Source organism: Sabethes cyaneus, chromosome 1 (assembly GCF_943734655.1).
Source record: "Sabethes cyaneus chromosome 1, idSabCyanKW18_F2, whole genome shotgun sequence".
Classification (NCBI taxonomy): domain Eukaryota; kingdom Metazoa; phylum Arthropoda; class Insecta; order Diptera; family Culicidae; genus Sabethes; species Sabethes cyaneus.
This window is the reverse complement of record NC_071353.1, coordinates 12,954,098-12,974,977: the sequence shown is the minus strand read 5'-3', so window position 1 is coordinate 12,974,977 and position 20,880 is coordinate 12,954,098. Positions and strand designations below refer to the sequence as shown.

Below are 20,880 nucleotides of genomic sequence, written 5' to 3'. Positions count from 1 at the left end.
CGACCCATGCACCTTCCAGTATTGGATAAAAGGTAGGAGTCAAAACGACTACTTGTTAAGCGTAGCTACCAATACCCCTCCTCCCCCTCCTCACCTTTCCGCTCTTTCCCCTCCTTCACCAAAAAAATTTTCATTTTTTTCCTTTCAGGGTTCATGAGTAAAGGTATATAGCAAAAGAGGACACACCACAATAGATCAAAGAACTGGTCGCAGTAGTCCAAGGTCCCCAACAAGGAAAAAAAGGGGTCATAATTTACTATAGAAAAATTCCTTCCGCCTAAAACCCCCACATACCAAATTTGGTTCCATTTGCTTGATTGGTTCTCGAGTTATGAGGAAATTTGTATTTCATTTATAAGGGAGCCCCCCCTCTTAAAAGGAATAGAAAAAAATCCTGCCTCCAAAAGCCCCCACATGCCAATTATGAGGAAATTTAAATTTCATTTGCATGGGAGCCCCCCTCTTAAAGGAGGGAGGGGTCCTAATTCACCATAGAGAAAATTCTTGTATTCAAAACCCCCTCATGCCAAATTTGGTTCCAGTTGGTTGATTAGTTATCGAGTTATAAGGAAATTTGTATTTCATTTGTATAGGAGCCCCCCCCCCCTCCTAAATAGGAGAGGGATCCTAATTCACCATAGAAAAAATCCTGCCTCCAAAACTCCCCACATACCAAATTTGGATCCATTTGCTTGGTTAGTTCTTGAGATATGAGGAAATTTATATTTCATTTATAAGGCCTCCTCCGCTTAAAGGGGGCAGGGGTCATAATTCGCCATAGAAAAAATTCCTGCCTCCAAAAACCCCCACATTTGGTTCCATTTGCTTGATTAGTTCTCGAGTTATCAGGAAATTTGAGTTTCATTTGTATGTTAGCCCGCCTTCTTAACATGGGGGGGGTCCTAATTCAGCATTGAAAAAATTCTAGCATCCTCATGCCAAATTTGGTTCCAGTAGATTGATTACTTCTCGAGTTGTGCAGAAATTTGGGTTACATTTCTATGGGAGTCCCCCCCCCTCTTAGTGGGGGGAGGGGTCTCTAACCATCATAAGAACCTTCCCGGCCCCAAAAACCTCTACTTGCAAATTTTCATACCGATCGGTTTATTAATTTTCGATTCTATAAGAAACATACGGACAGACAGAGAGGAGAAATTCATTTTTATAGGAATAGATTGTTATTTTTTTACGTATATTATTTCAATTTTCTATTTTGTTTATGCTTTTCGGCTTTTATTTTCCTAGTTTTTTTCTAATTTATTTATTTTTGTTAGTTAATTAGATCATTACAAATATTTTATACAGGTTTTCTTCCTCCGATTTTGTACAACAGAAGATGGTTACACAAAACACAAGGAGATTTGTTTATACAAACAAGCGAGCGTTTTACTTAAATTTTTATTGTGAAAACCTGCCAAAAAAGAGCCAAAATCTTTTTTATCGCCCTTTGGTCATTACGTTGTTGGAACTTCCACTTTTATTTGGTGCTGGAAGCGTCAACGCTGATTTTTACAAGTTTACTAATGAATTATGTTCTATCTTTTTGTGTTACGATGTCTTTATGAAAATTGTAGAACATACTAAAATAAATAACTTTGTCGAATATAGTAACTATCTACCTCTTATGGTTATCAAAATATAATGGTTTGTTTGTAGAAAGTACTCAGAAATCTATTTGTGTCAATAGTGAATAACTTTTGAGGATATAATCAGATGCAGATAACTGATGATACTTACTTTTACAGGTTTTCTGTAGTACTTTAATATGTGAGCTGTTTGATCTGGCACCATTTACCACCTTGAGAAATATTTGAGTTTAAAGAAGTGCTCTTTTTCAACGAAAAAGCTCAATATCTTGGAGAATTTAGTAAATGGCGTATAACGAAGTTCCACTAAAACGTGGATTTTAGTAAGATAAATTACTTTCTAGAACATTATGAACTTGTAAAAATTGACCAAAATAATTTAGAGACAAAAAACTGTTTTTAAGGGGTTTTCCACAAATAACGCTTCATAGCTAATTTCTATGAAGAGATACAGCCATTTCAATCTTACGTTACCTGTATGTTACGATCAAGTTGAAAAAAAAAGACTTTATGTAGCCCAATTTTTATCGTCAAACATCTTATCTACCCTGGCACAGGACTCAACGAACGGGTAGAAAAATAAGTTTACTAAACATACAGAAAAAAACTTCAGTGTCCGATAATGTGCACAGAAATACTCCACAATGCACACATACACATACACACAAATCGATGACAAGTTTCCGGTTCCATGCCATTTGCAGCCCGTTTGCGACACAAACCACAAGGCAGTCCTCGTCACGTAGAACTCGACATTCGGGGAGAACTCCCCGAAGCAAACTTCTTCTCCCGGCGCCGCCCGCTATAGACAAATTTTAGATGGAACACTTAGCACGTAACGCCGATAAAAGGTTCCGTCAATTTTTGCTCGCACTTTCAACCGCTCCAGCGAGCGCCCAGAGCGCCCAGAGCCTCCTGCGCCAAGGCGGAAAAGTTAACTCTATTTGACGTTCGTTTCAGCTTCGCATTGCTGCCGGGCCGAAGCCCGAAGCAGACGAAAAATCACAACCAGTTATTTCCACATGTAGGGCGACCATCGCACACGTCCACAGGGAATGTTCCTCATTATGGGCTCCAAGTTGTTTTCGGCAGATCCGAACAATGTGGGTGTCGAGCACCCGAAAATCGAGCACGGAACGAAAATAAACATAATTTAATTAGACTACGTATGTGCGACAATGCCACAGATGCTGCGCACAGAGAAGACACATTTCTTTCTATTCCAGGTTCAGAGAATTATGTGCCATTACTTTTGTGGCAGGGAGCGAGTAAAGTGCCGTTGAAAATCGGGTTTCTTACTCGTCAATTAATAAAGTATCGCACACTCGACTCGCTGGCTCAATGGCTTAGCCTTGTCACCAACGAAGTGTCACTAAGCAGACAATTTAAGCCTGGCAAATGGTTCATTTCCACTGCAGACCGTGACTAATCTCGATCATTTCGGTGTCAATTGGCAGTTAATGCAGTGTAGAGCGATTTTTTCCTTTTATGTCTGAGGATTTTGCATTGAGTTATGTTCTTCGATCCGAAGACAGTAGAACGAAGGTACTTTACTGTGAGTTGTGTTAGTTTTTTTTTTAATTTCTAAAATTCATGGAAGCTTCAGTAAGTAAACGACTGGTTAAACTGGTGCTGTATGTTGTTATATCCTTGCCAGAAACTTAAATTATTCACCTCAGCAAAGTTTCCTTCCATACCTGACAACCTTTCGTCGTGTGTGCTTGTTGAAAATGTCAGTGATGTGTGCTTCACCGATCCAGGTAAGAGGACCTACCTCCAGCCAAAGCCAATGGAGCGGGTATCAAAGTTTTGATGGAATGCTGCTGCTTCCGGTGGAATTAGCCGAAACGTCTCAATGTTACTGACTGATGCTTTCTCGCACGAAATAGCGTTGCGATTGCATGTTCAAACCAGCCCAGGGTTTATCAGTTTACACCGCACAAGACTGTAGCAATTTTCACCTAACAACAAGATTAGTGGAGACCGCCGCCGCCGCCGTCATACGGGTCTAGCCTAGCTAGCAAAGCAGGGTAGACCTCAACCGAAGGCAGTGTGGATTTGCAAGGATATCGATTTTCAGCCAGCCAGCCAGCCTACCCGTACGACCGACGCTTCGTCTGATTTTGTCGGTGCAAACAGTGACGTAAATGAATAATTCATGTGAAACTAATTCTACAAGCTTACAAGCCGGCTAAGAGGCTTGGTGTGCTTTGGAAATGTTTATTCCACCGGTTGACAAATTTTCTCTCTGCGATACTGCAGAGCACCTATTTCGGTATAATTTACTTATCGGAAATTAGTTTTCCGCTGCTGCAGATCCCTTTTTACGCACAGGTTAGTTTAATTTGTGGCTTACTTTTATCCTCGTTTCTAAACGTATAAACATTCTCGAGCACCAGTTTAAAGTCCCACACATAGCCTTCCGGACAGGACGATACGATGGGAATATCCAACCTAAACTGCGGAAAAGTTCCTAATCATCATTCACAAAGCCATCAGCAACTGTCAGGACTGGGTTGTGGCCAGCACCCGGTAGGGTGCACTTTCCATCAACCTCGAAGCCCGTCGAGCATGATTGTCTGTCAAAAAGGTTTTCATTTTCACAAGACAAACACAATTTTCTGTGTCTTGTCTAATGAGATATGCTATGGTTGTATCATCCTGCTGCCGGTGCGGTGCTGCTGTAAGGATGTCCTGCCTTGGTCTGGTGGCTGGCAGCGCTCACGTCACGGCCAATGGAGCATGCAAACTTGCGTAGAACCACACTCCTGCACTGCTATTTTTACATCTCCCAGTTGGGGCGGTGTTGAAAATGGAATGTTGCTGCGGTCCTTCCGTAAGGTACTAGGCTAGAAGTGACGTTCCTTGATATACATAGTGCTAGGAAGGACGAATGTTCTACCGCAGCGGAGCAAACATACGAGGAAAAATGTGACAGCACTAACCAGTCATCCAGGGAGAAAAATGAAAACAAACGACAGCCGTTGACTTTCGAGACGTAAACGCTTGTTATCCGGGAAGATATGGTCGGTGTACCCAGCAAGGCTGCTGCAACCACGAACATGCCACTAAAACCGATGACTGCTTGAAATTTATTCTGACTGCTACTAAATAAGAGAAGCTTGTTACAATTTATGAACGTTGTTACTCCTAATGATTGTATCGTCCGATACGACCGCCGTCCTGCTGTCTGTCCACCCTGTCTTTTCATTGTCCGATGGCACGCGTCCAGCTGCAAGTTTGCTTGTTTGATCGGTTCTACCGCATGACACCCGCCGCCCGGCGCTGGAGGGATTTCCCAATTACTGCGAACCTGATTTGTTCCCCGCTGACGATGGCCGTTACAATTCCGGGATAGCTAGCCAGTCGGTGGTGGTGGGTGGGTTTATGAAAAATCCTTGCTACGTGAGGACCAAGCAAAACGAAGCAAAAACTGCGCTGCAGTCCAGGAGAAAACCATCGAACAAAAATGACAATAATAGGCAGCACGTAAATCGTATCAGAAAAAAAAAACCTGGCTTTCGCTGGTGGAAAATCTTGGCTAACTTGGCACTACACTGGATCCGTTAGTCAGCGCGTTGAAATCGACGCTGTGTGTTCTTCCTGGTTTTGTATTCTCTTTCGAATGTCTCCGTTGTCGTTTGAAATATGATGTGGCTTTTTTCCGGTGGCGCATTGTCTATTTCCGGCTGAGACGCATCGTTGGCAAACTCTTGCTAGTTATAACTTGTGACCGGTGGCGTAGCAAGCTGCTTGTGATCAGCTGAATTCATGAAACACTTCGATAAAAACGAAATACCATGCGTCTCCCTAGCATTATCGCAACTTTATTATTTATCTCAAAAATAAAAAACCCGATTTAATCCACCTAGTGGTGAAAGGAACCTTTGTTATACGGTCCTACTTGCTATTTGAGATAGAAATCGACACGTTTTCGGAACATAATTCATCTATTGGTTATCGTTGCGTAGTGCGTTGATGTACATAAAATTTTTGAAAATTGAATAAGTTTACAAAATTTGAACAAAATGGGAACACTTTTAAATTTTGATAGATCCTTTTTTCATGAAATTGATGAGTAAGGATAAGTAAGTTGTTATTAATCTGAGTAAGTGCAAATAAAAGTAAGTTGTAAGTGGAAATCTTATCCTTTAGCATATACATTGTCTAGTAAAGGTCTAGTTTATAGGTTTTTGAACTATGCATAGTTTCCTGTAATGCCATTCTATTTGACTCACATCAATAGAGTTTTCTTGAATAATTTTCATCAATTTTTATTAACTCATGCTGTTGTATTTTATACAACACGTGTAGGTTTTTCAACGCCATATTGTTATAAAGTTACAAATCGTTGTTTAACTAACGTATATTCTTCAACAAACTTATTGTGAGCAAAATATCATAATTATTCAATGCATTAATAATTTAAATTGTTGGGAAAATTTATGCAGCAAAACTATCAGCAAATGTAAAATGTTTAAAATGTATCCATCTGCTGGTAGTCGAGTAATGCGGAGTCAAAATTAGGGTATTTTTTATAATCAAAGTTCCACAGATTTTAAACAAGCAAACATAGAGGTATAGTATTTTCAGCAAAGTTGTGTATTTTTACTATTTTTACAATTACAGTATTATTTTACAGTACATGAAAAAGTCATACAACAATTACAAAAGGAGCAAAAATAGAAAAACTGATTTTACAAATTCATATACAATAAATAAGATATTTCTATCTTCGCTGCAGAGATAGAAGGTTATTGTCTTTAGCAAAATTTCTTGTAATAATATGCTCTATAACTTTGCAGAACACATCTATGTGTTATATTGACACTGAAGAAAAATATTTTTTTTATTTCACTTTTAGGGGGATTAATCAAAATTTAAATTCCACCAGACGATAGAGCTTTCAATTTTAAGAAACTCTTGCAAAGGTTCGATAAACCTAAAACCAAGTTTTCCTAGTCAAAACTCTAGTGCACACGTTTCTTTGGATTGGGGCTATTGTGCGCGCGAGTAACCGTGTTACAAAAGTTGGCGCGAGTGTTCGAGGGGTAATATCTTTCAATCGGTAAAACCAATTCTTATGCAATTTTGCATATATATTCGTAGTGTCAAAACCTCTCGTTTGATATTAAAATAATTCAAATTAGGTAAACTATCTTGGTTAAAATCATTATAAATTATTGTTAATTTTGGTGTGGTGTATACGGTTGCTCATAACTTTCAAATTAAACGTCCAATAAAAAAACCATTCAATAGTGATCTATTAGGATATATTATCTTTCAAATGAGACTAATAGCGCATAAATCGGTTTGGCCATCTCTAAGAAACAGGCGATAATTATTACCTTGTCAAAACAGGTTTTTTAAGCATAACTTTTAAACTACTTGTTTGTTTTCAATTAAAAATTCCTGAACAATTTAGCTTTAATAAGGGCTTTCATTTGATTCTAAGATCGTTGAAATCGGTCATGTAGTTCCGGAGAAACCCGTGTCACGTATTTTTCACATTTTTGCTTATAACTTTTTAACGAAACGTCGTATCACGAAACAACTCAATAGTGATCTACTAGACAATAACACTTTTCAAACAAAAGTAATAGCGAATCATTCGGTTCAGCCATCTCTGAGAAACAGGCGATAGAAAAAATCATTACATACATACACACACACACACACACACACACACACACACACACACACACACACACACACACACACACACACACACACAGACATTGCTCAAATCGTCGAACCCTATCGATTGGTATATGTGACTTGGCCCTCCGGGCCTCGGATCAATTTCGTGTTTTTCGACCAATTTTTAAACCTTTGTTATAGTATAACAAAGGTAAAAAGATACACAATCAAATTGGCTCAGTGGTTCAAAAGTTATAAATTTATTTATAAAAGTTTTTTAAGGCAAAAGTAGGCAGAAATAGAAATTTTTGGTGAAACCTCAGAAGGGTAGCACCCTGAGCATCAAATAAAGAAATACGGTCCGGAAAAAAATAATCCGATATTTTCCGGATAGGAGCAACACAAGATTTGTATAAAATTAGTGTAATTTTAAATAGAATGTAAAGCGACATGTAGAACGTCATGTTCTCGTAGCAAGGTTCGTAGCTTGCTCCCTAAATACTTTTTTACACAAAGCTGAAACTAATACAGGTTATGGTTATGGGCTAGTGCCCAGACATAAACTAAAGATGGGTCACACGACTTTTCAGAAGAGTGTTTTAGCCGGGAAAAGCAGAAAATACCTGCCGATTAGGCTCCTGGAACCTGGAAACTCCGGACTTTCGGGTTCCAATTCGTAATCAAAGTTTAAGTTGGACTAGAAATTGAACCTGATCTTGGACATTAAATAATACTTGAGTTGGCTTTGGGTATGAAATTAGACTCAGTTTTTTTTAAATTAGAATTGACACACATAAGTCATCTTGCTGCCTTTTTCCACTTTTTGTTCCGTTTTTATTTCTTTCCTTTTCAGTTCTGTTTTTCCTCCTGTTTTTCACTCATTTTTTTAGTTTTCTTTCCCGTTTTCCATTTTTCTCTTCCCTTTTTCCTTTTTTCGTTCCTAGCTTTTGTCTTTTAGTATTTTTATTTTTTTTTCTTTCTCATTTTTCGTCTTCGTGTAATGCGTGATTCTTCTTTTCCCTTGTTTGTTTGTTCTATTTTTGAGTCCCTTTTTTATACTCCCCAGTTTTACCTTTTTTGTATCGTTTTTTTTGTTTGTCTTTCTTACTTCTTCTGTCCCATTTTCCTATCCCGTTCATATTTTGTCCCATCTTTCTGCTTATATATCCCATCGGACCTCTTTTTCTAGTTTTTCCTCTGTCAGTTTTCCTTACTCTCGCTATATTTCTTTTCCTTTTTGGTTTCTCTTGTTTTCTGCTCCGTGTTCCCTTTCTTGTCTCATTTTTCCTCTTCTTGTTTCTCGTTTTTCGACCTTGTCTGTCACGTTTTTTTCTTTGTTCTGTGTTTCCTCTGTTTGTCTCGTTTTTACTTCTGTTCTCTTTCGTTTTTTATTTGTTTTGCCCACTGTTTCTTCTTTCTCTTTTTTTCTTCTTTCTTTTCTTCCGTTTTTCCTCATTTTCAGGTTATGTTTTTGTCTTCTATTTTTATTCTTTTTCTCTACATTTTCCTCTTTTTCTGTTCTCGTTTCTCAAATTATCTGCTTCTTTTTTGTCCTTTTCTACCCCGTTTTTTTCCTTTTTATTCCGTTTTTTCTCCTTTTCTGTCCTAATTTTTTCTCGGGTTTCTCTTTTTTGTTATCGTTTGTCCTTCTTTTCTCTCATTTTCTCCTTTTTTTCTCAACCGTTCTCCCTCTTTTTCTATCTCATCTGTTCTTTTTCGCCCGGTTGTCGCTTTTTTCTCTCGTTTTCTTCTTTTTTATTTTTTTCTCTTTTTACGTCGTTTCCTCCCATTCTGTCATGATTTTTCTTTTTTTATGCCAGTTTTTCATCTCTTTCTCATTTTCTATCCCGTTTGTCCAGTTTTTGTCACGTTTTTCCTCGTGCTCTGCCGTTTTTTTTTTTTCAGGAACAGCCCAATTCTACATCCTAACCCACTGGTTAACGAGGTGTTTCGCTAGCACAGACATCAGCTTCATTATTGTCAGTATAGGTACAAACAAATGTGTGCTTGATGAGGAGTAAATCGGTTTTTCTCCACGATTTCTCTTTTTCTCAAGCACTGTTTTTGTGCCTTGATAGTTTTGTCTCAAGAAACAGGACAAAACATGTTCGGACGGAACGGAACGATATTGAATAGTTTAAAAGCTGTTTGCTTTCGATCCTTGTCAGTGCAACAGCGGACGAAGATAATGAGATAATTGGTTTTACTCGCTCTTGAAAATTTTGTTGAAAATATTAAAGTCATATCTCCAAGATTTTTCAACTTCCCAAGCACAGATGATACAACTTTACACAGTCTGGCTACTTTGACATTGCAATGCAACTAATAATTTATTTCCAAGATTTAAATTTTATAAAATTCTATTGGGAGTGAAATTTCGATTTGGGCATTCCACGATTTTTGTCTCTAGCAAAAGCTTTCTTTTTGGTAATATAAAATCACTCGTTAACCAAAAATATGGTAAAATACTAACCAGTTTTAAACAAATACGTTCTAAAGGTCAGGAAAACTCATGATTTTGTGTTATTCTAGAATAATAAATAGTTTTGATAGTTTGGGAAGAATACAATATTATTTTTATGTACTATTTGTTTTGCGCTATATTGCCTTATATGTTCATAAATCAAAGTCGTGAAAAAATATTTTTTAATGAAGGTATTTTAGCAAAAACTTTCCTAATGTACGTCAACCTTACGGTCGTATCCATAACACAAACATTCTGATTTTTTTGCAACACACCTTTGTTTCTAGTAGTTTGACTCGAATGAGAACATCGAAAACAGAACAATCGAAAAAGTTTTACCCGAAATTCCTCAGTGTGTGCTGAAAAAGAGTTGGGGTAAAATGTTCTTCATTCAGATAAGACTACAAGAAAATACATATTCTAAACAAACACCAAACCGGCGTTGCAATCCTTATAAAAACATCTTGTTTTCTCTCTTTCTGTATTTCTTCCTCTATATGGACATCATCACTGCGACCAATATTTTCATCTATTGTGAGATCCAGGAGTTTTTCTGTATTCCGCACTTCGTTCTCTGCATTTATCCTTCTGCAGTGAACTACTTGTTATCCGTGCTTGAGTATCGGTGTTTTTACTCGTTTACCGTCATGTTTTAATTACTTTTCAATACCAATCTCACCTCTAGTGCTAGGGAGGGTAGTAACTGGTTATAACACTCGCTTTTGGACGAGAGACTTCATTACCAGTACCGTACTCATAACTCTTAATAGCAGGAGGTTTTAAATTACTCATAAATCTCGCTCTTGGTATTAGAAATTAGAACAAGTTAGTTCATGGACAAATCGTTTTTTGCGCTCCTCAAGCTAGTATCACGCTTGTGATGTGCCCTGGAGAGACGTAAAATTGGTATCGTATGAAGAAAGGTTGTAGAGTGGTCTGAAACGCAATCCATTCATTGAATGGCCTAATTTTACTAAGATTCGAACTTACGACCAATTTCTCACCATGGTAGATTCGGTTATCTTGCGGCTTGGATGAATTCCGAAAATTGACAAAGTTATAGCTATTTGTACCGCGTTTGTCTGAAACGATTGCACAGCGAATAAAAACTTCAATGCCGTTTTTCTCGAACCCAGGGTTTCAAAGTCGGTACCATAAATATCTCAAGAACGGCTTAACCAATTCTCTTGCTTCTTTTTTTTCAAAGCCAACAAAACTAGTGTTTGGCCCATCCTTTTTTCGATATTGCAATTTAGGTATTTTTTAGAAATGTTTAAAGTCAATTTTTTCGACTAAACTTGACTTTTATGTTTGATTGTCCGCCATTTTGTTGTGCGTTTGAATTTTTAAAAAAGGATGGGACAAACACAAGATAATTTAATATACTTTCATGTCGTTTTGGAATTTTTCATTTCGGAATCATATTTTTGGTACTAAAATTTTTTTTGAGTGTCATGTTTTTTTATTTGTAGGTGTCAGATATTTATTTCTAGTATTGCTTAATCTCCCCCAAAGTTAGAAAATGCCTTTCTTACGATTTTCTTCGCTAATCAATTTTGTTTTAGCACAATTTTTCTTTGTATGCCAAGTTTTTTTACTTGAAGCTACCATAAATGGTATCAAAATGATGATTTCGATAATGATGATCATGCTGATGATGATTTTGCTGATGATTATTTTGATTATGATGATGATTATTATTTTGGTGATGTTAATGATGAATCATACCACGCAACAATTTAAAAATTAAAAATTGACACCATTATCTGCATTACTCGCTGATAAAAATACATAGGAAAAGAATTTTATACTTTAGGGAGGTGAATTAAAAAAAAATTTAAAAATTTTTTTTCACCCGGATAAGGCCATTACAAATATCTATAAAAGTTTTAAGGGGAGGGGCGAAAAAAAACAAAGAGAATTTTTTAATCGAGCAAAAACAATATGGATTTTAGGCATTTTTACTTAAAATTTAAACGCGAAAACCAAATCTATTCTTGCTTTTAATAAATACGTTGTTATTTTTCATGCAAAAATCTACGAACAAAAACACAAAAACGAGAGAAATTTTTTTTGGCCGAGTTTCGGAAATTCCACTGTTTGAACTTCCATTTCTATTTCGTGCTAGAAGCGTTAACTCAACTCGTACACTCATATTTCGAGTTTTTCAGAGTGTAGAGCCCTCAGACAACTGATTTTATAAAATTAAACTCATCCTGCAAATTTATTTGCCCCCTGATTTTCAAGCCAATATCCAGGGGAGGGGGGCTGACAAAAATTTTGAAAATGATTTGCAATGGCCTAATCGAGTCCGGATAAACGAATCCCCGAATAATCGAATCCCAGGTTAATCGAATCCCCGGATAATCGAGTCCGAACTGTAATTGTTTAAAGTGCAATGTTTAGAATGCAAAAAACTCGAATCGAATCGTCTAGCGTATTGTCGAGAAAAAAATATTTGAAATGAAGCCAAAAATAAGGTGCGAAATCAGTATTGGTTTCTATGCACGCTTTCACACCGTTTCAATCAACGGCAACGGAAACCTATATCAACATCAACGTATGGTATAAAAAGAAGAGATCCTAACTGAGAACCTTGAGAAACCGCAGTAGTGATTTTTGTTGCATGTAGCCTATGTATTATCGTTTCGTTGAATATGACTCCCAGTTTCCAAAAAAGATTGATCCTACTCCTTTTTTCAACATAAAGAGTTGGGAAAGTATGACAGTCAATGTTAACGTGCAAATGTTTTGTAGGAGTGATACGTGTTGTGCCTTGTCCCTTGATATTGTTACCTCAAAGTGTTTCTCGAAACCCAAGCAGCAATTTAAATTTTATTGCGTTTCTCTGGTGGGTTTCATGACCAATTTCATAAAACCGCTGATAAAACTATGAGCTCAACCAGAACTTTCTTATTACCACTATGAAACTGCCTACTAATTTAGTAGCCCAATCTTCAGAAGGTTTTTATAACCTCTTCAAGAAACAAGTTATAAGCTCATGTAGTCTTACCACGTTATTCTGATAGCAGCAATAAAACCGGAAATGCTCAAACCGCCATAGTTTAAGGAAGCTTTTCGCTTTCTTCGACAAAGTTATAAATCATAAAGCTTGTTAATTGACAAAGAAGCTACATCAGTCAGTCAGCTTCGTTAGCTTGAAAATGCATTGCCGTGAAAAGTTAAAGTTTAACGGTCAGATCATCTCAATTGATTAGATTTATATTGACTGTAATAAAATATTCCTTTATTTATTTATTTATTTATTTATTTATTTTACTAATACTTGTAGAGTAAGAATTATTTCTTATTACTTTCTACAATTGGACGAACAACCACATTTTTGGTGAGAAAAAAAACAAACATAAAATAACCTTACAACTATTTAACCTGAATTATTTCAATTTGATTTTCATTTTCATTTTAACTTTGAAACTCAACATAATTTTGCTTTTATTCTAATTTAAATTCCTTCCTTCCAACCATTCGGTGCAGGCTTGGTAGAATCCGGCTGGAGAGCTTATCACTCTTATATCAAGAGGAAGCTGATTCCACCAGACAATTGCACGTACGAAAAAGGTTCCACTGTAATGCGAGGTACTTGCTTGCGGTAATATATAATCCCTAACACGTGAACTACGAAAAGAATGTAATTTGTCACGCAAGTAATCAGGGCCATTACGAATAATTCTATGCAATGTAGAGAGACAACGAAAGTTAAAAAAATTCTCAAAAGATACTTGTTGTTTTTGTAAATGAGATACTCTAGAATATCTACTTAGGTTGAACACCCATGGAACACATCAGTTCAATGGTATTCGTAATCTATATTTTACTTGTACTGATGTGTTAATAATCAATTCGGCTCCAACCATAGGAGAAATGAGGAAATAACAGGGATTTAAACATTCTCAATTTGATAGTAGTAGGTAACATGCCAGCAGTAACCCTTAGGTGCCGTAATCCAGCATAAATTTTACTACATTGCGCATTGACTTGTTTGTCCCACTCTAAATTATTGTGAAAGCTAATACCAAGGTTCTAGGCTTTCACAACATACCTTATTGTGTCACAGTTTGTTATCAGATCGGGCAAGTTATCCGGTCTGTGACTCCTTGTTATAAACATTGCTTTTATTTTAGACGAGTTAATTTGAAGTTGAAGTTAATATTCGATGGAGTAAATGATAATTTGCAGCAGTTTCCGTTGTTGCGCAGCATATGCGCATAATATTTTATTTTATTTTATGATTGACAGATAAAATCTACGAAATTTTGCAATTTTTGAAAGGTACACTCAAGTATTTTTTACATGGGGGATACGTGGCGCGTGGAAGAAAACCGTTTTAAAACAACCGCGTTAATTAAAAATTCGTCGTAAAAAATCGCGTTAATTCAAAAATCGTCGTGATAAACCACGTTAATTCAAAAATAACCAAAAAAGTTATTTAAAATTGAGATCGTCGAAAAAAACTTGAATTTAAAAAATCGCTGAAAAAACTGCATTAACTCGAAGATTGTAAAAAATACGTGTAGAAAGAGACTTAAATGTAGTTGTTTTAACAAAATAAGCATATTCAATTAGTCAATCTCAATTTCTAGTAAAATCATTCTAGGGGCTTCCAGTGATTTGAAAACCGATTGATAATAACTTTTTTTCTGCAACTAACACTTTGACTAGACACAATCGCGGACAAGACAACACTTATAACTCGTACAAAATGTGACAATGACACATTGACAACAATACAACATGACATTTTGTAAGAGTTATAAGTGTTATCTTGTCCGCGATTGTGTCGAGTGATTGTTGGCACGAAAAATTTAATTTGTTTGTAACGCTTTGCTTTGATGATTTTTTGTTTGTGGGTTTAAAAAGTATGGCAATATGGCCTCGCGTGAAAAAAAAATCGTTGTTGAACTCCAATATTCCTCCGAATAGCATCAATAAATCTGTTTGGTCAGGGTGTAACCATATTAATTGCACTACGAAAATAACAGGTTAATTGCAGTTTTACAAGTAACCACAATAGGATCAATTTTGTATAGGTATTGTATTTCTACGCTCTTCTTCCCACTTATAGGAAGTTTGTGAGAGATGCGATGCAGCCAATTATGGCATAATAGCAGTAAAGCAATATCATTAAAAAGCAACAGGAGAAGTCCCAAGTTGCTGCGTTGAGGAACACCCTAGTACAGCCACGTAGCCAGAGGTGGGGGCCAGGAGCCCTATCTTGGCTCCTGATACATTATATGCATATCTTACTGCTTAAAAATATAATAAATTACAATACATTTAATGTATTGTAGTTCTAAACGAAAAAATATGCATATAAAACAGTTAAAATCAAAATTCAATTTCAAATCGCCAGGAACATCAAATATATTAGTATACTAGCTGATTACCCAATCTTACTCGGGGTTCCTTTGTCTCTTAGCCACTTGTACATCTGTTATTGTATCGAAAATTTTCATAATACAAGAAGCAAAACCCTTTTTCTTCATTTGAATGCGTCTACTCCCTTTGTCAGCTCCTCCCTGTTGTCCCCCAGCCACTTACAGATGTGTCTTCTGTTCGGTAATCCCTGTGAAGTGCGGCAAAGTTTTTTTACGTTTTCGAACCTCTCTTTGCTGTTGGCTCCCTTCCAATCAGCCCACCCTTCTGTCACGAAGCCTATTTCTTTTATTCTTTTACTTATTTGGGCCTCTCACCATGTTAGGAACCACCCCCCTTGTGAGGCACCATACCCCTGTTGTCAACTCCCCAGTGGTAATTTCCTCTGTAACTGCAAAAGTAGTATTCAAAGAACTCTGAAAAATACACTCTAAAAATTGTATCAATAAATTTGCGTTTCGAGTACGAGTCATAGAACAAAAGAATTGCTGGATGTTGGAGTCTCTTTATGATGTATGTGCTTGAGAATCTTTGAGAAGAGGAATTCGGTTTTGCAGCAATTTCCGCGAGCGATGCCACCCAATTGCAAGTTAATTTTTATTGCACTCAGGAAATGCTAAAATGGTTTTATAACCAGTTTTATAACTAGAACTGCTATGAGTGTAATAAAATATATATCATTACTCAAGAATATCTTATGGAGCATTTTTTTTTAAATTTTGACATTCTGTATTGAAAGGAGATTCAGAATTTTTTTTGAAAATGTGTGTAATATATAAATAACTAGAGGACCCGGCGCGCGTTGCTACGCCATTCTAAAAAGGGGGTACATGCATAATCCTGAAGACTTGATTAATTGTAATCTTGCAACCTAGAGCTTTCTTTTTGACAACCTAAGATATTCCTAAATCATGCCGCAAATTTCTAATCCAACGCATCAGCATTTGTGACTCGAACTGCAAGTCCAACGGAACGATTTGGGTTCTATCACCAACCCATAAAATGGTAATGTTGACAAAATCGTAATAAAATATCAGTGCAGTTCGATTGAAATCAGTTGAAAACTGGTCAGAAACCATAAACTAAGTGTAATCTCAACATTATTTTCTTCATATTTTCATTTCAACAATGAATTTTCTCTTCAATTTTGTTTTTAAAATAAGTATTATATTATCTTACTTTTATTTAATTTAACCCATTATTTAGGCTTCAGCGATTTATTCTTAACAATTTTGTTCCAAATTTATCTTATATTTTAGTATGGACGGCAACACTCGCGAGTTCGATTACTTTTTAAATATTGCAAAAAATTCTGTTTAATTTGTATGAGAGCCCTCCCCCCTTCCAGAAAGGAGCGGAATCTCAATACGCCATAGAAAAAAAATTTGCCTCCAGTAAACCCCAAATTCATTTGCTTGATTAATTGTCGAGTTATGGGGAAATTTGTGTTTTATTTGTATGGGAGCCCCCCTCTTAAAAGAAGGAGGTTTCTCAATCTACCATAGAAAAAGAAATTCTACCTCCAAAAACCTTCACATACCAAATTTGGTTCCATTTGCTTGATTAGTTCCCGAGTTATAAAGAAATGTGTGTTTCATTTATATGGGAGCCCCCCCCCCCTTCTAGAAGGGAAGGGGTCTCAAACAACCATAGAAAAAAATCCTGTCTTTAAAAACCCCCACTTGCCAAATTTAGTTACATTTGCTTGATTAGTAGTCAAGTTATGAGGAAATTTTGGTTTTATTTGTATGGGAGCCCCCCCTCTTAGAGGAAAGAGGGCTCTCAATCTACCATAGAAAAAATTTCTGCCTCCAAAAACCTTCACATGCCAAATTTGGTTCCATTTGCTTGATTAGTTCCCGAGTTATGAAGAAATTTGTGTTTCATTTGTATGGGAGCCCCCCCCTTCTAGAAGGGGTAGGGGTCTCAAATCATGCTAACAACATTCCTCACATCAAACGCAATATGTATGCCAAGTTTCATAAAAATCCGTCGAGCGGTTTGCGAGTCTATACCGGACACACGAACAACATTTCATTTTTATATATATAGATTATATATATAGATTAATGCACTAATTTGATGATAAACTTGAATCTAAATTTTGCAATAGGGTTTTGGGTTTATAGCTTTTAAAAATGCAAAGATTCTGCTTAGACCAAGCCATTTTCAACAACAACACTTTGCGATTATGATGATAATTACGATCGATTATGATGATGATTACCCTTAATTTGAATAGCCATTTGAATATAAACCCACATCCTCGATACACACTAGATGCGCAAAATATCTACACCAGATTTTAGTTATCTAACCTAAACGACTAGCTCAGCAATCTAAGATTTGCACTGCTACCGTTGACTCGGAGTGTCATTCCTCCTCACTGGTCATCGCCACCGCGCGGTCGGTACACACCGGTCGGGCGGTCGGTCGGTCCGTCGGCGATCTCAATTTTGCTAATGGAAGCAATCCGGTGGAATATAAATTATATCTTTTGTTTTCCGGACTGCTGCCACACGGCCGTCGCATTTGTGCACGGCTCTGCCGATTTGCCGGCATTTATCTGATACGGATTATTTATTGGAAGGCTACCGGCTTTCCTCCGGCGCTCCGGCTTTCGCTGGATATGTAGCGCGAAACGATCACATTGTTCACGGGTTTTGGGCACAAATTGGGGTGCCGAAATTCCAATTTAGTTGGGTTTTGAAAAATGTCCTCCCGAAGGGAACCTCAGCGCCCAGCGGCGTACAAGATGCGATAGCAAGCAAGACCGACCATCTTTTTGATATTGTTCACAGTCGGATGGCACGCCGATGGCTTCCTTATTTTTTACGACTCTGCTGCAAGAGCTTCGAATTCAACACCTATTTAGCAGTCCTTTTTTCCTCCGGAAAATATTGAAAGCATCACCCATCCTTCTGAGGAAACTTGCTCCGAGCTCCAACTCGGTGGAGGTATTTGTTCGGATTTTCTGTGGCAAACACAGACTAAGGAAGTGTAAACCGCGAAACAAATGTTGAGACAAATATTTGCTCTATCAGGATGCTTCAAATAGCAATCTCGCTACCAATTCGTGCAAGAGTAACGCGGATGAAACACGCCGTAATATACGTTTGCATATCTCGCAACTCCTGAGGAACCACACCTTCGCTGTTTCGATTGTGAAAGCGATACAGCTTGTGTTCGTTCGTCTACTTATCCGGCGCAATTCCCAAGCGCTAGCCGTCGAACAGCAACAAGCTTTTCTAACCGAGGATGCAAGGTAAACACCGGGTGGGTTTGTTGTTGGTGGAGGATGATAAATGGAACAGAGCTGGGAATTGAATCTCACAATAGATCCAAGACGGAAGAAACAACTTAGGAATGGAAATTCAATTTCGCTAAAAACATTCTTCGACAAATACCGTGGCCGTCGTCTCCGTCGTTTCGGTCCACACGTCGACAATCGCAGCCGCCTCCTGCCAGCTGCCAGGCCAGAAGTTTGTCTATCATCGTCGTGACACAATGCGCGATGGTGACGGTTGGCGGCACTGGCGGCACCCCGACCGACAATCCTCATTCCTTGGTTCTTCCTGGTCCTAGTGGCGTGTGCGATGGATTCGGATTCGGTGTAGACAAATCAAAATTGAATTTTAGTCGCGGCATAGCGCGCGCCTCTACCAGCGGGAAACGAAAGACACACGACGGACTCGCTAGTGGAAGATTTGCATGGTGGTTTCGTTCCGTTCCGTTCGCCTGTCGGTCCGTGTCGGGTGGTCGTGTTTTTCAGCCTTGCAGCCTATATTTTCGTCTTCAAATAGTTTCTTTCTCTGTCTCTTTTTCACCACACAACTTCAATCACCAGTTCAGTGTGTTTGGAATGGAAACAATTTCTGTTTGAAATAAATATTGTCTCAAACATATGAATAAAGGAGAATAGTTTTTATTCAAACATTTTTTCAAACCTCTTTTAAATTTTAAATTTCTATTAAAATAGATTCAAAGCAAAAGCCCTGGCACACCAGCAGCATAAAAATTTCCATTTTACGGGTTCCCTAAATGATAAATGCGTTTGTAAGTGCCAATTAGAAACCCCTGCGTGCTCAATCCGAACATAAATTAAAAAATGACTAAACAACTGATGCTTAAGCTTGTTAAACAAAACCTAAAATTTATGCTCATTTTAATTACCCAGATTAAAGACAGATTGGCTCTAGTGCAGTAGTGCAGTAGTGCCCTCGATGAAACGAGCCCTAATTTTATTGCAATTTCTTTCCCCCTCTTCTGTGAGATTTAATTCAATACATTTAGCGTCCTGCTAGGGCAGGAAACCCCGTACTCTGACTGACTGAGGATCATCCTATCACAATCAAAGCTAATCAACTAACCGCGCAACGAATTGCTCTTGTGTCACTCTGCTGGGCCATGCGGGTCGCTCCTGGCCGCTCCTGCCTGCAGTCGGATTCATGTTTTAGCGTCGTTTATTCATACATATTTATTTAGCATTCATGCTGTGAGCCATGCACAGGGGTCCAGGAGGAACAAAAAAAACCAAGATAAAGGCAGGAAGCCATCCTGTGGGATAACAAATCTTGTGCACGCAGCGAACCGCTCATAAATTGCCCCTATTACTCAGGGACTGCCTGCCTATCCAGAGGCGACTTTCTGACTGAAAGAAGAGTTGTTTGTAACTCGCTTCTGCAAATGAAATAAATTTTCAAACCCATTATTGTGCAATAGTTTGCTAGCAAAAAAATCTAGATGTGTAGATTGTGAACGATTTTACCTGCTGAGATGGGCCTCCCTGTCCGGTCGGTTACCGTTCCGTGCCAACAACCTGGCGCGAAAGAAAAACCATTTTTTTTAAATTCGTCACGAACCATATCCCTACAGCACAGCAGCGGCGAATCGCGAACGGAAAACACTGCTGCCACCGCCAGGGACAAGTGAGACATGAATTGCCGGCTGCCGGTTCCAGAAACCAAACAGATCACAGAACCGTTGCCAAAAGTTTTGCTTGCTTGCAGTGCAGCTCCTGTGTACGAAGCATTCCCTACCGTAGTATGTATTTTCTGAGCAAACACACTCTTTCCACTTTCCAGAAAAGGCTTCCTCCTTCCATCCCCTCTGTTGCTCTTTTTTTATCTTATTCTCTGTTCGGTTAAACAGATCGTATGATAAGATTTATTTTTTGTCAAAAGAAGTTGCTGCCTTCGTCGTGCTGTGAACGTCACTTAATGAAACTTTCTGTATTCACGAGGGCAAAGTTTTGGTGCTCTATTATGGGCTATGTGGATTCGTGGTTTACCGAGACCAAAGATTTCAGGTCCTGTGCGGATTTACTTTGAGTTGTATTTATTTTGCTGTGGTACCAGTTTCAGGATAAGCAGCGAACACCACCAGCTAGTGCCAGTAGTGATCCGGAATTCTGCTTCATGTAATTATTTTACATGTGAGATTTAGTGTTGGAAATAAGAAAAGCTTCAAGTTAAATAAATTTCAAATGAAATTGAAATAGAATTATCACAAAAATTATCTGCTTGCAATTTACCTCTACACATATACTAATTACAGTAAATGTTGAAACAAAAAGTGACTCAAAAACTGACTGTTAAACTATTCTTACCAAAGTTAAATTGAAGAATTTTTTCTCTGTAGTTCCGAAAAATTATTGATAATTTTATCCTTTTATTTTACAGATATCTACCATCGCCATCGAAATCATCAAGCAACTTAGAATTTCCGGTACGTATTACTTTCAGTTTGGTGCAACTTTGCGTTTCGCCTTCCATTTATTAAGAAAGCTTTGAGTGG

At 37.7% G+C, this 20,880-nt stretch overlaps 1 protein-coding gene across 7 annotated transcripts in view; it reads left to right on the top strand.

The window, feature by feature from the left end:
- Nucleotides 1-20,880, top strand: part of LOC128745362 (leucine-rich repeat-containing protein 24) — a 476,411-nt gene that overhangs the window by 410,556 nt on the left and 44,975 nt on the right. For all 7 annotated transcript variants that reach the window (XM_053842419.1, XM_053842420.1, XM_053842418.1 and 4 more), the window contains one exon: nt 20,766-20,811. The gene's annotated coding sequence lies outside the window, so the exon portion shown is untranslated. The remainder of the gene's footprint in view (nt 1-20,765; nt 20,812-20,880) is intronic.